This window comes from Anabrus simplex, chromosome X (assembly GCF_040414725.1).
Source record: "Anabrus simplex isolate iqAnaSimp1 chromosome X, ASM4041472v1, whole genome shotgun sequence".
Classification (NCBI taxonomy): Eukaryota; Metazoa; Arthropoda; class Insecta; order Orthoptera; family Tettigoniidae; genus Anabrus; species Anabrus simplex.
Window position 1 is genome coordinate 178803993 of NC_090279.1, and position 17322 is coordinate 178821314.

Consider the following 17322-nt stretch of genomic DNA (forward strand, 5'->3'; position numbering starts at 1 on the left):
CTCTCTTTGAAGCTGATGGATGAAAGTATCATTTTTAAAAGCTCTCACTTCGTTATTTGTACAGAGAATCTGACCTCAAACATGGGACTAGTCAAAGATAATTCTGGATCTGTAACATGTTTCTACCTCTGCGGTCTATTGAGAGAAGCCTGTATGTACTAGGTGAGAAGTTATATGATGCCGATGGCTCATTACAAAGTTTATTCAAGCATTTTTAAATAAATTACCTTTCGTTATTTAAATGCGAGATTACCGGGCTAGTTGGCCAGCTGTGAGCTTGCATCCGGGAGATAGTTTGTACGTTCCGTGGTTTACCATTTTCGCACCAGGCTGAATCTTAATTAAGGCCATGGCCGATTCCTTTCCATTCTCAATACTTTCTTCTACTATCGTCGGTCGCCATAAGACCGGTCTGTGTCGGTGCGACGTAAATGAAAGATTTCAAATGACACTCTTTTGATTAGGTATTTAGCAAAAATGTGGCCATATACTTCTGTAGTTCGATGAACAGGACGGCCCTTGTAACCAAAAGTGGGATATTTGTGTATGTTCTCAAAATGGTTGAAAAAGTTATAACTCGTTAACTTCAATGTGCATTTCAATGTTTAAAAAAAAATTGTATATCAACACGCATAAAAGTGAAAATCCGCAGCCTGCTCCGTCATTCGACTGGGTCGAGAATGGAAAGAATGAAGTCCGCATCTAGCGGGAGGGTAATTGTGCCGGCTGCAGAAACCTGTCACACTTCTCTCGGGCAATGTTTAATGGTCGGCAAATGTAATTATTAGTGGAGAGTGTTACTGGAATAAAAGATGACAGGGAGTATCAGAGTACCAGGAGAAAAACGTGTTCCGCCTTCCGCTTTGTCCAGCACAAATTTGATGCGAACGGAATTGAAATCACGGAACCCAGCGGTGTGAGGCCAGGGCACTGCCCCATGAACCACTGAGGCTTCGGTATGTTAACACGAATAAGTCACGTAATATTTGCAGACCATTAAATTCGACAAATTCAGAACTAGGAATTCATTGAGTGGTTTTCTTAAACGTTTGTTAGGTAAGGTAATATATTAAATACTAAGAAGGTAGGTTTATTCTTTCTAACTCCATAGAAATTATTCCTTAAGGTATATTCTGAGTCTAATACCGTTGATAAATGTTCATCCAGTAATAATGAATGGTTGATTCATAATTGTGACATTTTCTGTTGCAGATCTCAGTTGCTTGGAATCCATTATTATCCCACCTGAAGGTTTCATCGATGATGGTTTGGTATGAAATAAGAATTACAGCGATCATGTCTGTCCTCTTGTGGGACGCAGTGTCAGTGATGATGTAGTCCTTGTATCCGTTGACTCTTAAGGACTTGTTTCACACTGCCGGCAGGCCTCAAGGACATGCACATTCGCTTTCGAAGACGTTAAACAGCTATATTAATACCCTATAAACAGTTTTTATTTGAAGCTATAAAGTGAACTATTTATCACCTTCTAATTGTAAGTTGTATTTCTTACCTTATCGATTCTATTACCCCTTAAATGTCATTGACGGAAGTACAAAACCCTTAATTGTTTGTAAAATTACTCCACATTATTATGGAATGTACAGACGTTATCATGCACAATATCGCGCATTTTACTGCCTTGGAGAATGTGTGCCTATTTTATCACCTCAATGAGTAGCATATTTTGTTGGAGCGAATTTGTACTCCTTTTCTGTTACGTACGTTTCGACCCGCGTTGTCCGGCAGAGTAGTATTCTTATTGTACTCCGGATGGTAAACAGGATGTTAATGTTTGGTTGGAAGGAGAAAAATTGACTCAAGTAAATCAGTTCTGTTATTTGAGAAGCATCATTACATCTGATGGGAGGTGTGAAAAGGACGTCCGTTCTCGAATAGCCCAGACTAAGGAAGCTTTCAATAAATAAAGAAGCCTATTGACCTCCAAGGCAATATCACTACCAGTAAGAAAACATTTCATTAAGAGCTTCATTTGGAGCATTGCGACCTATGGCTCTGAAACCTGGACTCTATTACAGGCTGATAAGGAAAGAATAGATGCATTTGAAATGTGGTGCTGGCGTCCAATGTTACGAATTCCCTGGACTCACAGGCTAACCAATGAAGAAGTTCTCAAGAGAGCTGAAGAAACCATCAGTCTAAAGAAAATGATCGCGAAAAGAAGATGTAGTTGGACAGGTCATTTACTCCGGCATTCATCATGGTGCACCACACTGCTTGAAGGGAAACTGGAAGGAAAGACTAGTAGAGGAAGACCTAGAGCAGGGTTCCTCGATGGCATTAAAGGGCGACGTCCATATCAACTAATCAAGCAGCTGGCTCAGGATAGATGGTCGTTGGTCGAGGACAGTCATGCTATCCACCAACCATCAGGTTGAGGAGAATGAGAGGGAGAGATAAAAATGATATGAGTAAAGAAATGGAATCACAGATAAGGATATTCGTGGATGATGTTCTACTATAGTAAATGGGTTGCAGGTTGCTGAGCGACTGCAGGGCGACCTAAACAATGTTGTGAGATGGACAGCGGATAGTGGTATGAATGTGAATCTGATGGAAAGTTAAGTTGTAAAGTTTCACCAGGAGGAAAGGTGCATTCAGTTTTAATTTTTGTGTTGCTGGGATGACAGTACTTCATGGGGAACAGTGCCAGTACCTAGGTGTTAATATCAGGAATGATCTTCCCTGGGATAATCATATAAACGAAGTTGTGGGGGAAAGGTTAATGATCTCTTCGCATGGTTATGGGAGAATTTAGGGTTTTAGTACGGATGTAAAGAAGAGAGCCTTTGAGTCTCTGGTAACACCGCGGTGTTTGGGACCCTCACCAGGACTACTGGGTGCGAGAACTGGAAGACTTGTTCCTTCTAAGGAGCAGTGTTACGCAAATGTTGCAAACTTTGGGGTGGGAAGACTTAGGGGTAAGGAGACAAGCTGCTCGACTATGCGGTATGTTTCGAGCTGTCAGTGGTTACACAAGTAGAAGAATAAGCTTAACTGAAGATTTTAAAAGAAGGAATGATAAAGTTGGAAATGAAAAGAGAGAGAGAGAGAGCGAGAGAGAAAAAGAGCGAGGTGTAAAGAAAGGTAATATATTATCAAGAGAAAATGTTCGATAAATTTGCAACTTCATTGAAAATATACAGCGCTAAATGTAGATTATCGGTGACTGATTGATACCAGAACTAAATATAGAAAATTTTAAATTACTATTGTTAAAACAATAACATTTTAGTTTAATTGTTCGTCGGCTCATTAGACCGAGACCGAACCACCGTTCTGATGTTAACTTATTGGGATCCCGACTAGCTTGACAATATTAGGACGATACTTACTAAAGTACGTTTGCTCGGAAATTTTTATGGGTTACAGGTGAATTTGATAATCATTTCTGGCATTTTTATTCATAATAACTTTTTCACTATTCCTCAGCTCCTTGGCTGAACAATAGGAAATACTAGGCTTCACTTCAGAGAGGCCTGGGTTCGGTTACCGGGCGAGTTGGAAATTTCAAGTGCTGCTATCCTTCATTCGGATGATTTGGGGAGTGGATATTTGTCGCCTTTAATAAGCGTCTCTTCTTTTACAGATTACACGCCACATTGTCAACCACAAGAAGTCAACAACAACAACAATCCGGATTCATGAAGTTAAGAAAGGTTTGGGAAGAAACTACATAATGGATGAAGAAGAAGCAAGAGAGAGAGAGAGAGAGAGAGATTTAGAATGAAAGTGTTATAAGAAGAAGGATTGAAGGTCCGGGGGGTGGGGGTAGAAAACTGGCTCAAAAAGGTACGAGGAGAGGATAAGGAGACCAGATAAAGGAACATTCGAGGAAGAAGGAAACACAAAGAATAAAGCATTGAAATTGTCACGTGGCCCCTCTAGAAGACCCTAACGGAATAAATAAATAATGTATTTTTTTTTTTTTTGCTAGGGGCTTTACGTCGCACCGACACAGATAGGTCTTATGGCGACGATGGGATAGGAAGGGCCTAGGAGTTGGAAGGAAGCGGCCGTGGCCTTAATTAAGGTACAGCCCCAGCATTTGCCTGGTGTGAAAATGGGAAACCACGGAAAACCATTTTCAGGGCTGCCGATAGTGGGATTCGAACCTACTATCTCCCGGATGCAAGCTCACAGCCGCGCGCCTCTACGCGCACGGCCAACTCGCCCGGTAAATAATGTATAAGTAATAATAATAATTATTATTATAAGAATAATAACTTGCATGTTTTTCATTTATTGATTTATATATTTTTTATTTCTTTATGTAATCCTTCGTTGCTCAGGCGGCAGAGCGCCAGCTTCTCAACGCTGTGTTCCGTTGTTCATATCCCGGTCACTCCATGTTAGATTTGTGCTGGGCAAAGCGAAGGCGGGACAGTTTATTCTCCGGGTACTCCGGTTTTCCCTGTAGTCTTTCATTTCAGCAACACTCTCCGATATAATTTCATTCCATCTGTCATTCATTACTCATTGCCCCAGTGGAGTGCGACAGGCTTCGGCAGCCGGCACAATTCCTATTTTCCCCGCTAGATGGGGCTCAATTCATTCCTTTCCTGACCCCGTCGAATGACTGGAAAACAGGCTGTGAATTTTTCATTTTTATTTCTTAATATAATCTTCGTTATAGTCCGACTCATTGGCTGAATGGTCAGCACTGAGGTCTTCCGTTCGGAGGGAGCCGGTTTCGATTTCCGGCCAGTCGAGGGTTTTAATCGCGTGTGATTACTTATTATGCCCCAGCGACGGGGTGTTCAAGTCTTTCCTCTTCATAATCAGACAACACACCACCACGGATACACGCGATAATGATTACATTCCTCCATATAAGGTTAGCGTCAGGAAGGGCATCGGGCCGTAAAACCGGGCCAAATCGACATGTGCATCTCATGACCGCACACACGTGGGGAAAGTGGTAGGAGGAGATGATGAAGTAAAAGAAGAAGAAACAATCTTCGTTGTAATAGGCCTAATCTTCCAGAGCTATATTATTCATTTAACGCTTTCTGTCTGTATTTTTGCGTGGTTTCCATTCGCCTAATGACACTGTACTGATATCAACAGTTCCGTATGGACAGTAATTTATACCATGACAATACGCTCTCAGTTTAGGATAAATCAAAGACATCTGACAGTAAGCGATATTGACCCGATGACGCTCTACAGGTGTAACGTGTGTCGAAGGGGGCTTTGATTTTCTAACGGGTCATAATATATCATCATGTCTGGAGGTCTCTCGCTTTACGAGGACCTATTTAAAGTGTCACCGGAGAGCTTTGTGTCTGTACGTGTGTTTTAGATATTATCGCTAATATCGATCATGTGATCCGTATCGAATCTCACTTAACTGTGTGACGCCGTTGGAGGTCTTTCGACAGGGATGGCCAAATCAGAACGAGCAACCAGTTTTTTTAAAAACATATCTCTAAATGCTACGTAATTTTAGCTGTAATTTCCCTTTGTAAGAACGAAGCTAGAGGGGTTTATTAATGAATATAAAAATGAAATTGCCATCTTAACGGGACTTCAAATCTCAATTCATGGAAGGGGCTTCAGGATTTAGATGGACAACCTATGATAACTAAATTCAGCTTAATTTTTCAGAAGAACCAATTCAGATATTTAGGGGAAATTATTCTGCCCTCTGGTTTAAACCGCGAACCAAATGAAGTAAGAATTATCAAGTTACAGAAAGCTTACTGGATAACGTGGAACAGGTACAACAAAAAATCAGTATCTCGATAAGCAAAACTTAAAAAACCTGAAGCGCTATATGCATTAGAAACCTTCATCATTGGTGGCATATCTCTATCCAAAGACATGGAGAAATAGGAAAGAATAATTTTAAGAAACATTTTTCGCCCAGTTTGTACAGAGGGAATACGAAGGAAATATATTGTCATTCTGAACATATATCTCACACGACTGAAATTTTATGGACACATCAGAATGAACAGCGAAAGTCTAACGAAAAATTTCTCAACCTAGCCCTTTCATCTAAACCGAAGAACAGCTTGCTTCGTGAAATTGAAACACATCTCCAGGATATTAACATCTCGGAACACGTAATTCAGGGACAGATGTAAATTCAGAACCAAGATCAACAATCACCAGTTTGAAGACAAACCCAACCCTAGAGCCACTATAACATGGACAGCTTGATGGGATGAGTAATCCTTATTGGGATCACCATAAGTACCTAGGTGTTAAATAAGGAAATATCTTCATTGGGGTAATTAGGGGTTGTAGTAAAAATTAAAGGGGAGGGAGTATAAGTCTGTGGTAAGACTCCAGGTAGGCCCTCAGCAGGATTACTTAATGCGAGAATTGGAAAACATCCAAAGAAAAGCAGCTCGATTTGTTCTGGGCGATTTCCTACAAAAGAGTCCTCCTTACGAAAATGTTTGGGCTGAGAGTACTTGGGAGAAAGGAGAAGAGCTGCTCGACTAGGTGGTATGACCCGGGCTGTCAGTGGAGGTATGGCAGGTAATGAAATTAGTGGACGAATTGGTTTGAATGGTCTTTGTTTTAAAGTTGGCAAGGTCACAATATGAGTATGAGGTTGGTATTCAAGAGGACAAATTAAGACAAATATCATTATATTAGAAATGGAGTTAGGGAGTGGAATAATTTACCTAGGGAGATGTTCAATAAATTTACAAATTCTTTACAGTCTAGGTAAACAACATATGGTATCAGTGGTTGTTAATTAATTAATTGATTAATTGATTGACTGTTATCCATTCCTGACAATATGCCGCAGAGAATACCACCGAGATTTGTTTGCTGTAAAACAAACAGTAGTGTAGCGAGTTCTCAATATACAATTAAGATAAATACTGTCGTATCAATAAAATCCAATCCTGCAGCGCCGCGCGCTCTCTCTGTACCACAATCGTTTTAGCAGCTACATAAAGTACTCAGGTAAATAGTGTGTTAATGTGTGTAACAATGGCGAGGTGACATTCACTTGTTTGGTCACCTGACACTTGCCTTTGTTTGGTGGTTTCAAATACAGATCGTTTAAAGCAGATTTTAAGAGCTTTAAACATTGTTCTTGTGATCCTTTAATGCTTCTAGCTTGTAATTGTATACGTCTTATTAACAAGCATAACACCCATAATGTCAGTAATATTTTTTAAAAATACTTATACAGCGGATTAGCCTGTTATGAATTACGCTCATTTCACGGCTCATAAGTGGAATAATTGGATTCTGAAATCCTAGGGGTGTCAAGACCACATGGAAAAGATTTTGTTCAGTTGGGTGATATTAATGTTTCTTTTATTTTAATATGTAAAAAAAAGCTTGCCTGCTGCCATTTCATGATGGATACAGTACTTTTGTATCCATCTCTCGGCACAGGCCAGAGCAAAGTGTAGCTTCCACCGAAGTCCCAGTCTCATCCATGACTGTGACAATATGGAAGCTGCTGGGGTGTGGGTGGTGCTGAGTAATGACATTCAGAGCACGACTAGTGCATCTGAGTGTTATGAAAGGTGTTGCTCATAGGGTCAGTCGTGCTGCAATAGCACTTTCTGACCCAGTGAGGAAAGCAATGGCAAACTACCTCACTCCTCGTCTTGCCTAGTACGCCTCATTTTGGTGCTGCATTGGTTTTTGCGGTTTCCTTATAACCGCATAATCTTTGGTTGGTGCTATTTGAGGATCCAACCAGCCTCTGGGCTGATGACCTAACAGACAGACAGATGTAAAAGTTGGACTACAGATATCTTTTGAGCAGACTAAATTCACGTCAAATATTAGGGATTAACCCACAGGTTAATAAATTTAAATACCTCAGTGCCTATGTTCCGACAAGAGTATTTGAATTTAAACCCACTATAGGGGAAAACGTTAGGCACTGAATAATCTAAACTCTTTTAAACTACAAACTGCTATAATATGTAGCAACGAGTCTTAAGGAAGTTCAGGGTAATAGCACGTGAAAAATACTTAGGGGCCTAACTACACGGTGGCACATACAGAGATTACTGCTAGTGAGTTGTGAATAAATATATAGACCACTTTTCCCCCTCTTTGTATTATTAAACAAATACATCGGAAATGGGAAATATCTCGATGGGAGTGATCACATAGTGTACTAGAAATACTATTAGTTCAACATTCTAAATCCAGCGTGATCGTATAAAAATTCACATACACCTTAAGTATTTGCAGTGATTAACACTACGGCTTACTTCACTACCAGCTTAACATTACAGCACCGACATATACAAATTCACACGTACATTAAGTATTTACAAATTTTACACTGTGACTTACAGTACCGCGTCCGGGGGGCCATCTGGTGATGAATGAACGTACCATTTCCACTTCTATTATAACGTCTAAATTTCAAAGCTCATTGTTTAAGGAGCCAATTACTATCATCTTAGCATTGTAAATACAACACGTTCCTATATAAATTCACACACACCTCATTAGTTTTAGGACACCTACAGGTAATGCATTCCAATCATTAATTCCCCGATTTACAAGCGAATATTTATCATAGTTACTTTTCTGCGATCTACCTTTTACTTTTTGCAGATCTGTGCTACTTATGTAACAATTCTAATTTGTAAAAAAATGTATTTATTTGTTTGTTTATTTATTTACCATCCAGGGTTGGTTTATCCTTCGGACTCGGCGAGGGATCCATGCTCTACCTTCTCAAGGGCAATGTCCTGAAAGGTGAGACATTTCAAGTGGAATACAACTGGGGAGAAGTTCCAGGACCTCGCTAAGGTTATCTCACCTGATTTGCTGAACAGGAGCCTTGTGGGGAAATGGCAAGATTGGAAGTGATAGTCAAGGAAGAGGAAAGGAAGCGGTCACGGCCTTCAATTAGGTACCATCCCGGCATTCGCCTGGAGAAAAGTGCGAAACCTCAAAAAGCCACTTCGAAAATGGCTGAGGCGGGAATCGAACCCGCTCTACTCAGTTTGACGTCCTGAATCTGAGTTGAGGCCGTTCGAGTCCGAGTACAACTGCGAATTTTGTGGTAGAGCCGGGAATCGAATCCGCTTCTCCGGGGCTGGCAGCCGATCATGCTATCCACTACACCACAGAGACGAACCTTCATCCATAATTACTGAAGTAAAAGTATGTTGCGTTCTTTTGAGTGATATATGTGCTGGAATACTGCTATCAAATCGCAAAGGTATTTGCTTCCTACAACGAATGGTTTTTGGTAAATACTGCTGCCATATACCACAAAGTTACGATACAGGATGGTTCTCCAGCCCCCTTGCGATCTAGTTTTATGCATCTCTCTGATTTTACTATTCTGAAATACATCGGCACCTCTTCCCAAATGGAGGTAATAAAGCAAGATGTGTGCTTACCGGCTAGAAGACAGCAGGAATCTTGTGCGCCGATATTAATCACTGTGGTACCTCGAATGAACCCGTAAAAACGAGGACAGATACGAGGAACACGTATTTTGCATTAGGAGGTGCACCCAGAGACTGGAAACTGCTCACTCCATGTCAAGGTACAAGGAACTGGACCTTACAAGGGCTCTTAACTTATATTTAATGCAGGTTGCAAGTAATGTCGAAAGGTGTGGAACATAGAGGAGGAGGAGGAGAATGACGATAGTGTTGGTGTTGACGACACTATAATGTACTGTTGGATGTCGTGGGGAAAGTATGAGTGTAATGCTTTCTTTGATATTACCTATATGAAGCATCCTTGGGGTGATAGTGAGCTGGGCAATGCAGTGATAATTCTACATGTATTGCACGCCACACTATCACCTTAAGGTGTTTCTGATCTCTAGGTTTTGTTTTCGACGGCTGAGAATTTGTAATGCAGGATCATCAATTGTGCAAGAATGAGGTACGTAACTTTTAAGTCGAAGTTCTATTTTATATAGAGTGGTAGACCTGTATGGCTCTTCGGTATTCTTGTAGAGGAAGAAGGAAGGTTGGTAACACTGACTACATACAGTGTCTGACGGAGAATCATGCAGAGAGAGTGGCAGACACTGTAATGTTTGGTTGAGTGTCACAGAGTGACAGCGGGTGTGGAGCTCTCTGGATTAATACCTACATGTCGGAGACACTGTAATATTTGGTTGAGTTTCATGAAGAGAGAGTGGGTCTCTCTCTAGTATCGTCTGAATGTGATGTTTGCTTGAGTGTCACGGAGATCGAGCGTGTGGGGGGCTCTTTTTTTATCTACAGTACATATCAGAGAGTTCCTCTTCAGATTACTTCGTAGTTGAACAGTGCCGAGATGGCATCACGAAGCAGTCCTTGGGTGGTAGGATGTGCAGCAACACGTGTGAAAATTCTATCTGTTTTGCAGCGCACCCTATCACCGTAAGATGTTTCTGATCTTCGCGAATATTTTGGAAGACATTGATTGTAAAAGGCGATGATTAAAGAAGCAGCATTGAGTTTTGATATGGTGTAAGTCATTTTTAGTTTCACGTTTCAGGTCTAACAGTGATGTGCGCCAGTGTGGTGTTGTAATATTTGATTGGGTGTCAAAGACGGAGTTTTTATTCTGCAACCCTATTTAGTATATTAGTATATTAATGATGGGAAATATTCAATATAACTGTATTTTGTTCTTCGTAAATAAATAAATAGTTTATTTTTAAGACTGACTTGGAAGGCTACTAACAATTAAAGAAGTAATGGCCAAAATAATTAAAACGAATTTCCCATTTTTCGGTATCCTTTTTGAAGAACATTACTTTAATCAGGCTTAAGTGTCCTTGTTCAGGTACTTTAGGAGGGAGACGATTGCAAGGTGCCGTATGAAGGGAATATCGTCCCTTTAATAGCATACTAACAAAAAAAGGGAGGGTTGGAACAAATTGTGATTGTTAATGTAATATTTAGTTTCTATATCTTGATTAGTTTTATGATCACCTGACTTCGTTCGACTGCACTCATTACTTTTGATTTGGATTTCTTTATTTTCATCCTTTACTCCTTCCCTTATTCTCTATCCATATAATTCAGCAACTTCTCCAGATCTTTTGAAGACTCTCATTAAATAACAATATCATAAGCAAATCTCAGAGTTCTGATTTCTTCCCCTTTGACTGAGATTCCCTTTGACTGAGATTCCCTTTGATTTCCTTTACCACCTAAACACTATGAAATGAGCGGAGTCAAACTGGAACCTTGACCCACTCATTTCTGGTTTTTCTGCTTCTTTTTCAAAGTCCTCAATCATTGAGGACTGGTTTCTGTATTAATTGTAGATAATCCTTATTTCTCCGCATATATAGTCATTTTATGGAAGAAAGTCAAAAGATTGTTAATGTAATATTTAGTTTCTATATCTTGATTAGTTTTATGATCACCTGACTTCGTTCGACTGCACTCATTACTTTTGATTTGGATTTCTTTATTTTCATCCTTTACTCCTTCCCTTATTCTCTATCCATATAATTCAGCAACTTCTCCAGATCTTTTGAAGACTCTCATTAAATAACAATATCATAAGCAAATCTCAGAGTTCTGATTTCTTCCCCTTTGACTGAGATTCCCTTTGATTTCCTTTACCACCTAAACACTATGAAATGAGCGGAGTCAAACTGGAACCTTGACCCACTCATTTCTGGTTTTTCTGCTTCTTTTTCAAAGTCCTCAATCATTGAGGACTGGTTTCTGTATTAATTGTAGATAATCCTTATTTCTCCGCATATTTAGTCATTTTATGGAAGAAAGTCAAAAGAAGTCAATATTAAGCGAGAAGCTCCTGGATCTACAGTGATGTCAATAGTGTTTGTTGAGTGCCGCAAGGGGACGGTGGGCGTGGGCTGTCTGCGGTTAAACGTACTTGCAGTAGTCACTGCAATGTTTAACCACGTATCTTCGTGTAACTTTCCTTTGTATTATTGGACACAATGTTTCTATTTTAGAATTGGTAATTCTACAAATCCTGGACGAGTTCATGAAGCAGCTATGGGGAGATAGAGAGTCGGCCAATACATATGTAATTCCTATCTGTATTGCACTGCTCCCTATCTCATTATGGTGTTTCCTATCTTCAGGAGTTTGTTTCGTTTTCGTCGTATAGAAAGTGCTTGAGGAGATAATGGATTATTAAGTAAGTATGAGCAAAATATTATATGAAATTATATTATGCTTGGAGGGTGACTGTTTTTTCTGTAACTCCCCTGTTGCGGTGTGGAAGGATGCATTATGTGTAGAGCCCCTACATGTCGTAAGGGGCTACTAAGAGGGGAAAAACGTACGAAGCAATACTCGCTCCCACGTTTTCTAAACCCTTAAGTCTACATCCGTTTCGTCTATATATTTAGGATACTGTTTTATATGTTAGTATGATTGTTCTAGATATTGAAGGATATTCCTGTCGTAGTTTTGGGGTATATGATCAACGACTCGAGGACATCAGTAAGCAACCGTGGGGAACTAATGGGTATGGCAATACATTTTTCATTTCCTTCTTTGTTACGCCCCCCATTACCATCCTAAGGTGTTCACGATCTTCGCGAATTATTGTTATTCAATAACTGTTAATAAGTTAAGGGACGTTCATTAAACATGAAAACATAAAGTAAATTTTGAGAGTCTTGTAACTTGGGTACGGTTAAAGAATGCAGATCAGTTTACATATCTGTGTAGCATTGTTAATGGAAGAAATGAAATCAACCTTGAAATTAATAACAGACTAAGTATAGGTACGACATTTAATCATCAAGTCACAGAGCTTTTATAGGATGACAAAGTACCCAAGAAAACGAAATTAACATTATATAAACAGTATTTCATACCAATTGTAACATACGGACTAGAAACACTCGTAACTAATAAGGGACAAGATAGTAATATACAAACAGTGGAAATGACATTTTTTAGAACAACGGTTAAAAGGACGAAAGAAGAGCTACTTGTAGAACCGTTAGTACAGAACATACTGAAAGCAAGACTGAGATAGTTCGGACAAGTAAAAAGAATGGGAAAGGAACGTCTATCAATTTAATAAAACGATGTTATTTGCTTTACGTCCCAATAACTACTTTTACGGTCTTCGGAGACGCCGAGGTGCCGGAATTTAGTCCCGCAGGAGTTCTTTTACGTTCCAGTAAATATACTGACACGAGGCTGACGTATTTGGGCACCTTCAAATACCACCGGACTGAGCCAGAATCGAACCTGCCAAGTTGGGGTCAGAAAGCCAGTGCCTCAACCGTCTGATCCACTCAGCCCGGCCGGGTATCAATTAGGGAATTGGCAAGAGAAGTTAAGGGAAAGAGAGACCAGTTGGAAGACCGAGAAGAAGGTGGATGGTTATGATTTAGTAGGACATTAAAGTAGCTAGATTGGATATGGCGGAAGTATTGTAGCAGGAAAAGTGGAAGGACCGAAAGGAGGGGAGGAGACTTGTTAAGCACACCCGGGCGACTGGAGTGAGACATTGATGATGATGATGATGGTGATGATGAAGATAATGATGGAACTTGGGTGTATGTCCTACATAACCTGGTATTCACTGAATCTCCACTTGTCCACTCCCCATTACACACAGATGTCTTTCGAAATCTATTCGTTAGATGCAAATAAATTAATGGTTTTTAATTGAATGTATTAAAAGGCACATTTAGAGTTATTTGATGGCTTTGTTTTGCAGACAGGCGAGCTGTGAAACGCACCCATGATTTTAGGAAGCTGCTATAGGAGATAGCGTGCGGATTAACGCATGTTAAAATCCTATATGTATCATTGATCTCACTAATGCCTTAAGCTTCATGAATCTGTTGTTACTTTGAATACTGGGAGAAGTATAGTGTGATCATAAAGGGAAGAGCTGTAATCCGTAATTCCGTTTATAAAAGAGGGACATATATTTGTATTGCCCGATGTGAATAAGATAAAAATAAGTTGAATACAAATTTCGACATTAATATGTCTTAGAGATAAGGATAATCCGGTAATTTGTGTAACAAAATATGTGACGGAAGTGTAACCTAGCAAACGTGGAGGCTGTGATGTGTAGTATGGATGAATGGCCAGGTAATGTTACCTAGCAACCATGCAGGCTGTGTTTGATACCTGGCCTTCATCCGCAATTAACGATACCGAGGGTAATATCTATGAATATTTCATTTCCTCATAGGAAAATTTGGTATTTTTTTTAGAGTCAGTAGGGTAAGTGGGAAAATGGCAAGGAAGAGAGGTAAGTATACCTAAACGACCTTTTTTTGTATTAGCTCTGTACTCGTCTGACCGTTGTCTCACAGACTGTTGCGTTCGCTTAATATTCGTCACAGATTGGGAGACAACTAGCAGCCGAGTTTATCGTTATCAGATCTAAGAAAGCTTGGATCGACTGAAAAGGACCTCATTTTAAAAACTGAGAGGTAAGTGGACATATGGTAGAAATTTGTAGCTGACTGAAGTGAATATGGTATCTATATGTGTAAAGTATACAGTTATACAAGAAACCACCATATCATAGTAATGCCATCTTGTGAGGATGGTAGCAATTGCAAGTAGGTTCGTGGCAATGAGCTGGTATTATCTGATGGGGAAGTAAGTCGGTTCGCATTGTAATCCCTTGTAATCAGTCTGGATATGCCCTGACGTGCCCTAAAGCAGCGATAACACAGGTGTCCTTGCACTTGAATGGCTAGGAGTAGTGACTTAAGTAAGGCACTGGCACTGTGCTTTGTTACCAGTGGCAGAGACGGCACGGTAGGCACGATGCCACGATTTAAAATTAACCAATGCCAGTGGCACTGCCATAAAAATAAATCTGTGAAACGTTTACAAGAATAAAAGGGTTTGTGATGTGAATATTGACCTTATTTATAGCGTTAGTAAGGACAAGAACACACATCAATCATGTCTGCTTTTCCATGAGTACATCGAACAGTACGGCTGGCACTATTGCCGAACGAAGCACTATTGTGTGTGGCCACGTGGCTGCTTCATGCCAACGGCACGGCACGTACAGGCCAGTGCTTCTCAGATCCGTGCGAGTGGCAATGCGCCAGGACAGATCGCTTTCTATCAAGTGCTGCCGGACCGTGCCACTCTATGCTTTATTCTATTTCGTTTAATTATCGATTGTCTTGAATTCCGTGTCAATGGCAGATAGACGAAAATCTATCCCTTTGTGGAGCTATATCTCTCCAGATGATAAAAAAGGAGTATATAGCAATGTGAGATATTTGTAAATCCTGTTTATCGTTCAAGTCGACAATAACTTGTTTAGGACGGCATATGCTTCGTCGTACGTGGAAGACCCCTTTATGGTGGTCGGGGAGAAAGCTTTAGTATCCCAACATTTACTGTTTAGCTGTCCGGAGGTTGTGTGTTGTAGCAACATCCTCGCCTCCCGAAGGTGTGTTTTCGAATGCTGGTCCAATTTTCACTAAGAGACTGTCAGCGGATAAAGCAAAAAAAAAACTGTTCTAGAATGTGAAAGGAAAACTTATTTGAGGATTATTTTGTAGTATTTTGCATGTAAATATTGACTAACAGACGAAACAGACTGTCAGCGAATAAAGTAAAAAAAAAATACTGTTCTAGAATGTGAAAGGAAAACTTATTTGAGGATTATTTTTCAGTATTTTGCACGTAAATATTAATACGTATTACTGTATATCTATGTGTAGTTCCTTTTTTGTTAATGCAAGAAGTATGCAAGTTTTTATACGAGTCCAATGAATAAGTTGTCATCGTGGCACTTACAGTGCCGTGCACCGGTGTTTTGGCACTGGCACTGTGCACACTAGTGTCGGCAGAGGCACTGGAATTTGCATCACTAGCTAGGAGTTAAGTCGGCAACTTCTGTGTGCTCTCTGTTGAGAGGTTTTGCATACCTTCCAGGCGTTCTATACGGTGATATTTAGGGATTCTCCTCACCAGATAGAACATCAAGGTCGGAGGCACTTGAATGTGTGGTTGAGTGCCACGGAGATGAGGCGTGAGTGGGGCCTCTCTCTCTCCCAGTCTTTTGGGGGGAATCTGAAGGTTGCACTTTCATAAGGAACACACGGTATATTAATTGTTAAGCTTAATATGCTCAAGTGTGCGGAAAAGTGCAACGCGCCAGCTCTGCTAATTGCTCCAGATTGAATATTATTTGCGTCAGATCACCTACAGCACTGAGTTGAGGCTCCCTGATTTAGAACATGAGGATGCAACGTAACTGGGCTTTCAAATGAACTTAATTTATCAATTTTTTTCAGGAACTGTACAGGCTACGACAGAATAGTATTCTTGGCGACTCTCATTACGCAGAACATCTCATATGTCCATTAAAATCTGCAGATTTGTGTGAAGGACCGTCAGGTAAATACCGTTTGTACGACAGGTATTACTTGACAGTCCTTCACACAAATCAATGCAGCAGGCAAGTGTGAACGAGAGTTAGCATAAATGTAACGATCTAACAGACTGTTTGCTTTACCATGAGTTCCACAAACAATTCATTATTAATTCACTTCGATTCCGTCTCAGGAGGTCCACACTGATAGTCTTCTTGGTGACAGAGAAATTGAACTCTTTTACTAAAACTTCTCATCGTTACTTTTATCATTTGATAATTAAATGTAAATTGTTCAGGCGAAAGTATTACTTACCTTCCCACTGATCATTCACTGTTGGCAGCTTCACTTGTACGGATGTAAGAGACACATCGCGGGATTTCCACGAACTTCGTGCAGGTGTATATATCTATAATTTACTTTCATTTAGGAACCATTTTCATACATTTACAGGCTATCATTAACTTAAGGCAATGCAAATACATTTTTATCTAAGATGGTCTGTTAGTGACGGAAATTTATGAATGCTATATAAACATCTAACAATGAATATATGTTATTATAATTAACGCCATGCTTTAGAGGTGTTTTCTCGGGGTTTTAATGTGTATCCTTGGAGGATGAAAGGCACGATTTCTTCGATGCGCTCTACTGACGGTTTGTAGCGGTTCCACGTGGTGTGAACTGATATATCGGGGACACTGTAATGTTTGGTTGAGTGTCACGGAGGGAGAGCGGGTATTAGGCAGAGTATATGTGCCTTTACTTACCATTGCAGTAATATTTTGTCCTGGAAAGTGTGGATGGATAGCTAGGTAATGTAACCTAGCAACCCTTGATGGGTAGCCTTGACCGAGAGAATTATTCATGGCCATTTCATTGCTTCTTAGTGTTAGTACGATTATAGGCAGAAAGGAAGGAAACGAGGAGAGAATATCTTGGCCACCTGGTTTATATATTGCCTCTGTATTCGTCTGTCCGTTGTCTCACAGACTGTAGCGTTCGTTTAATATTCGCCACAGACTGTA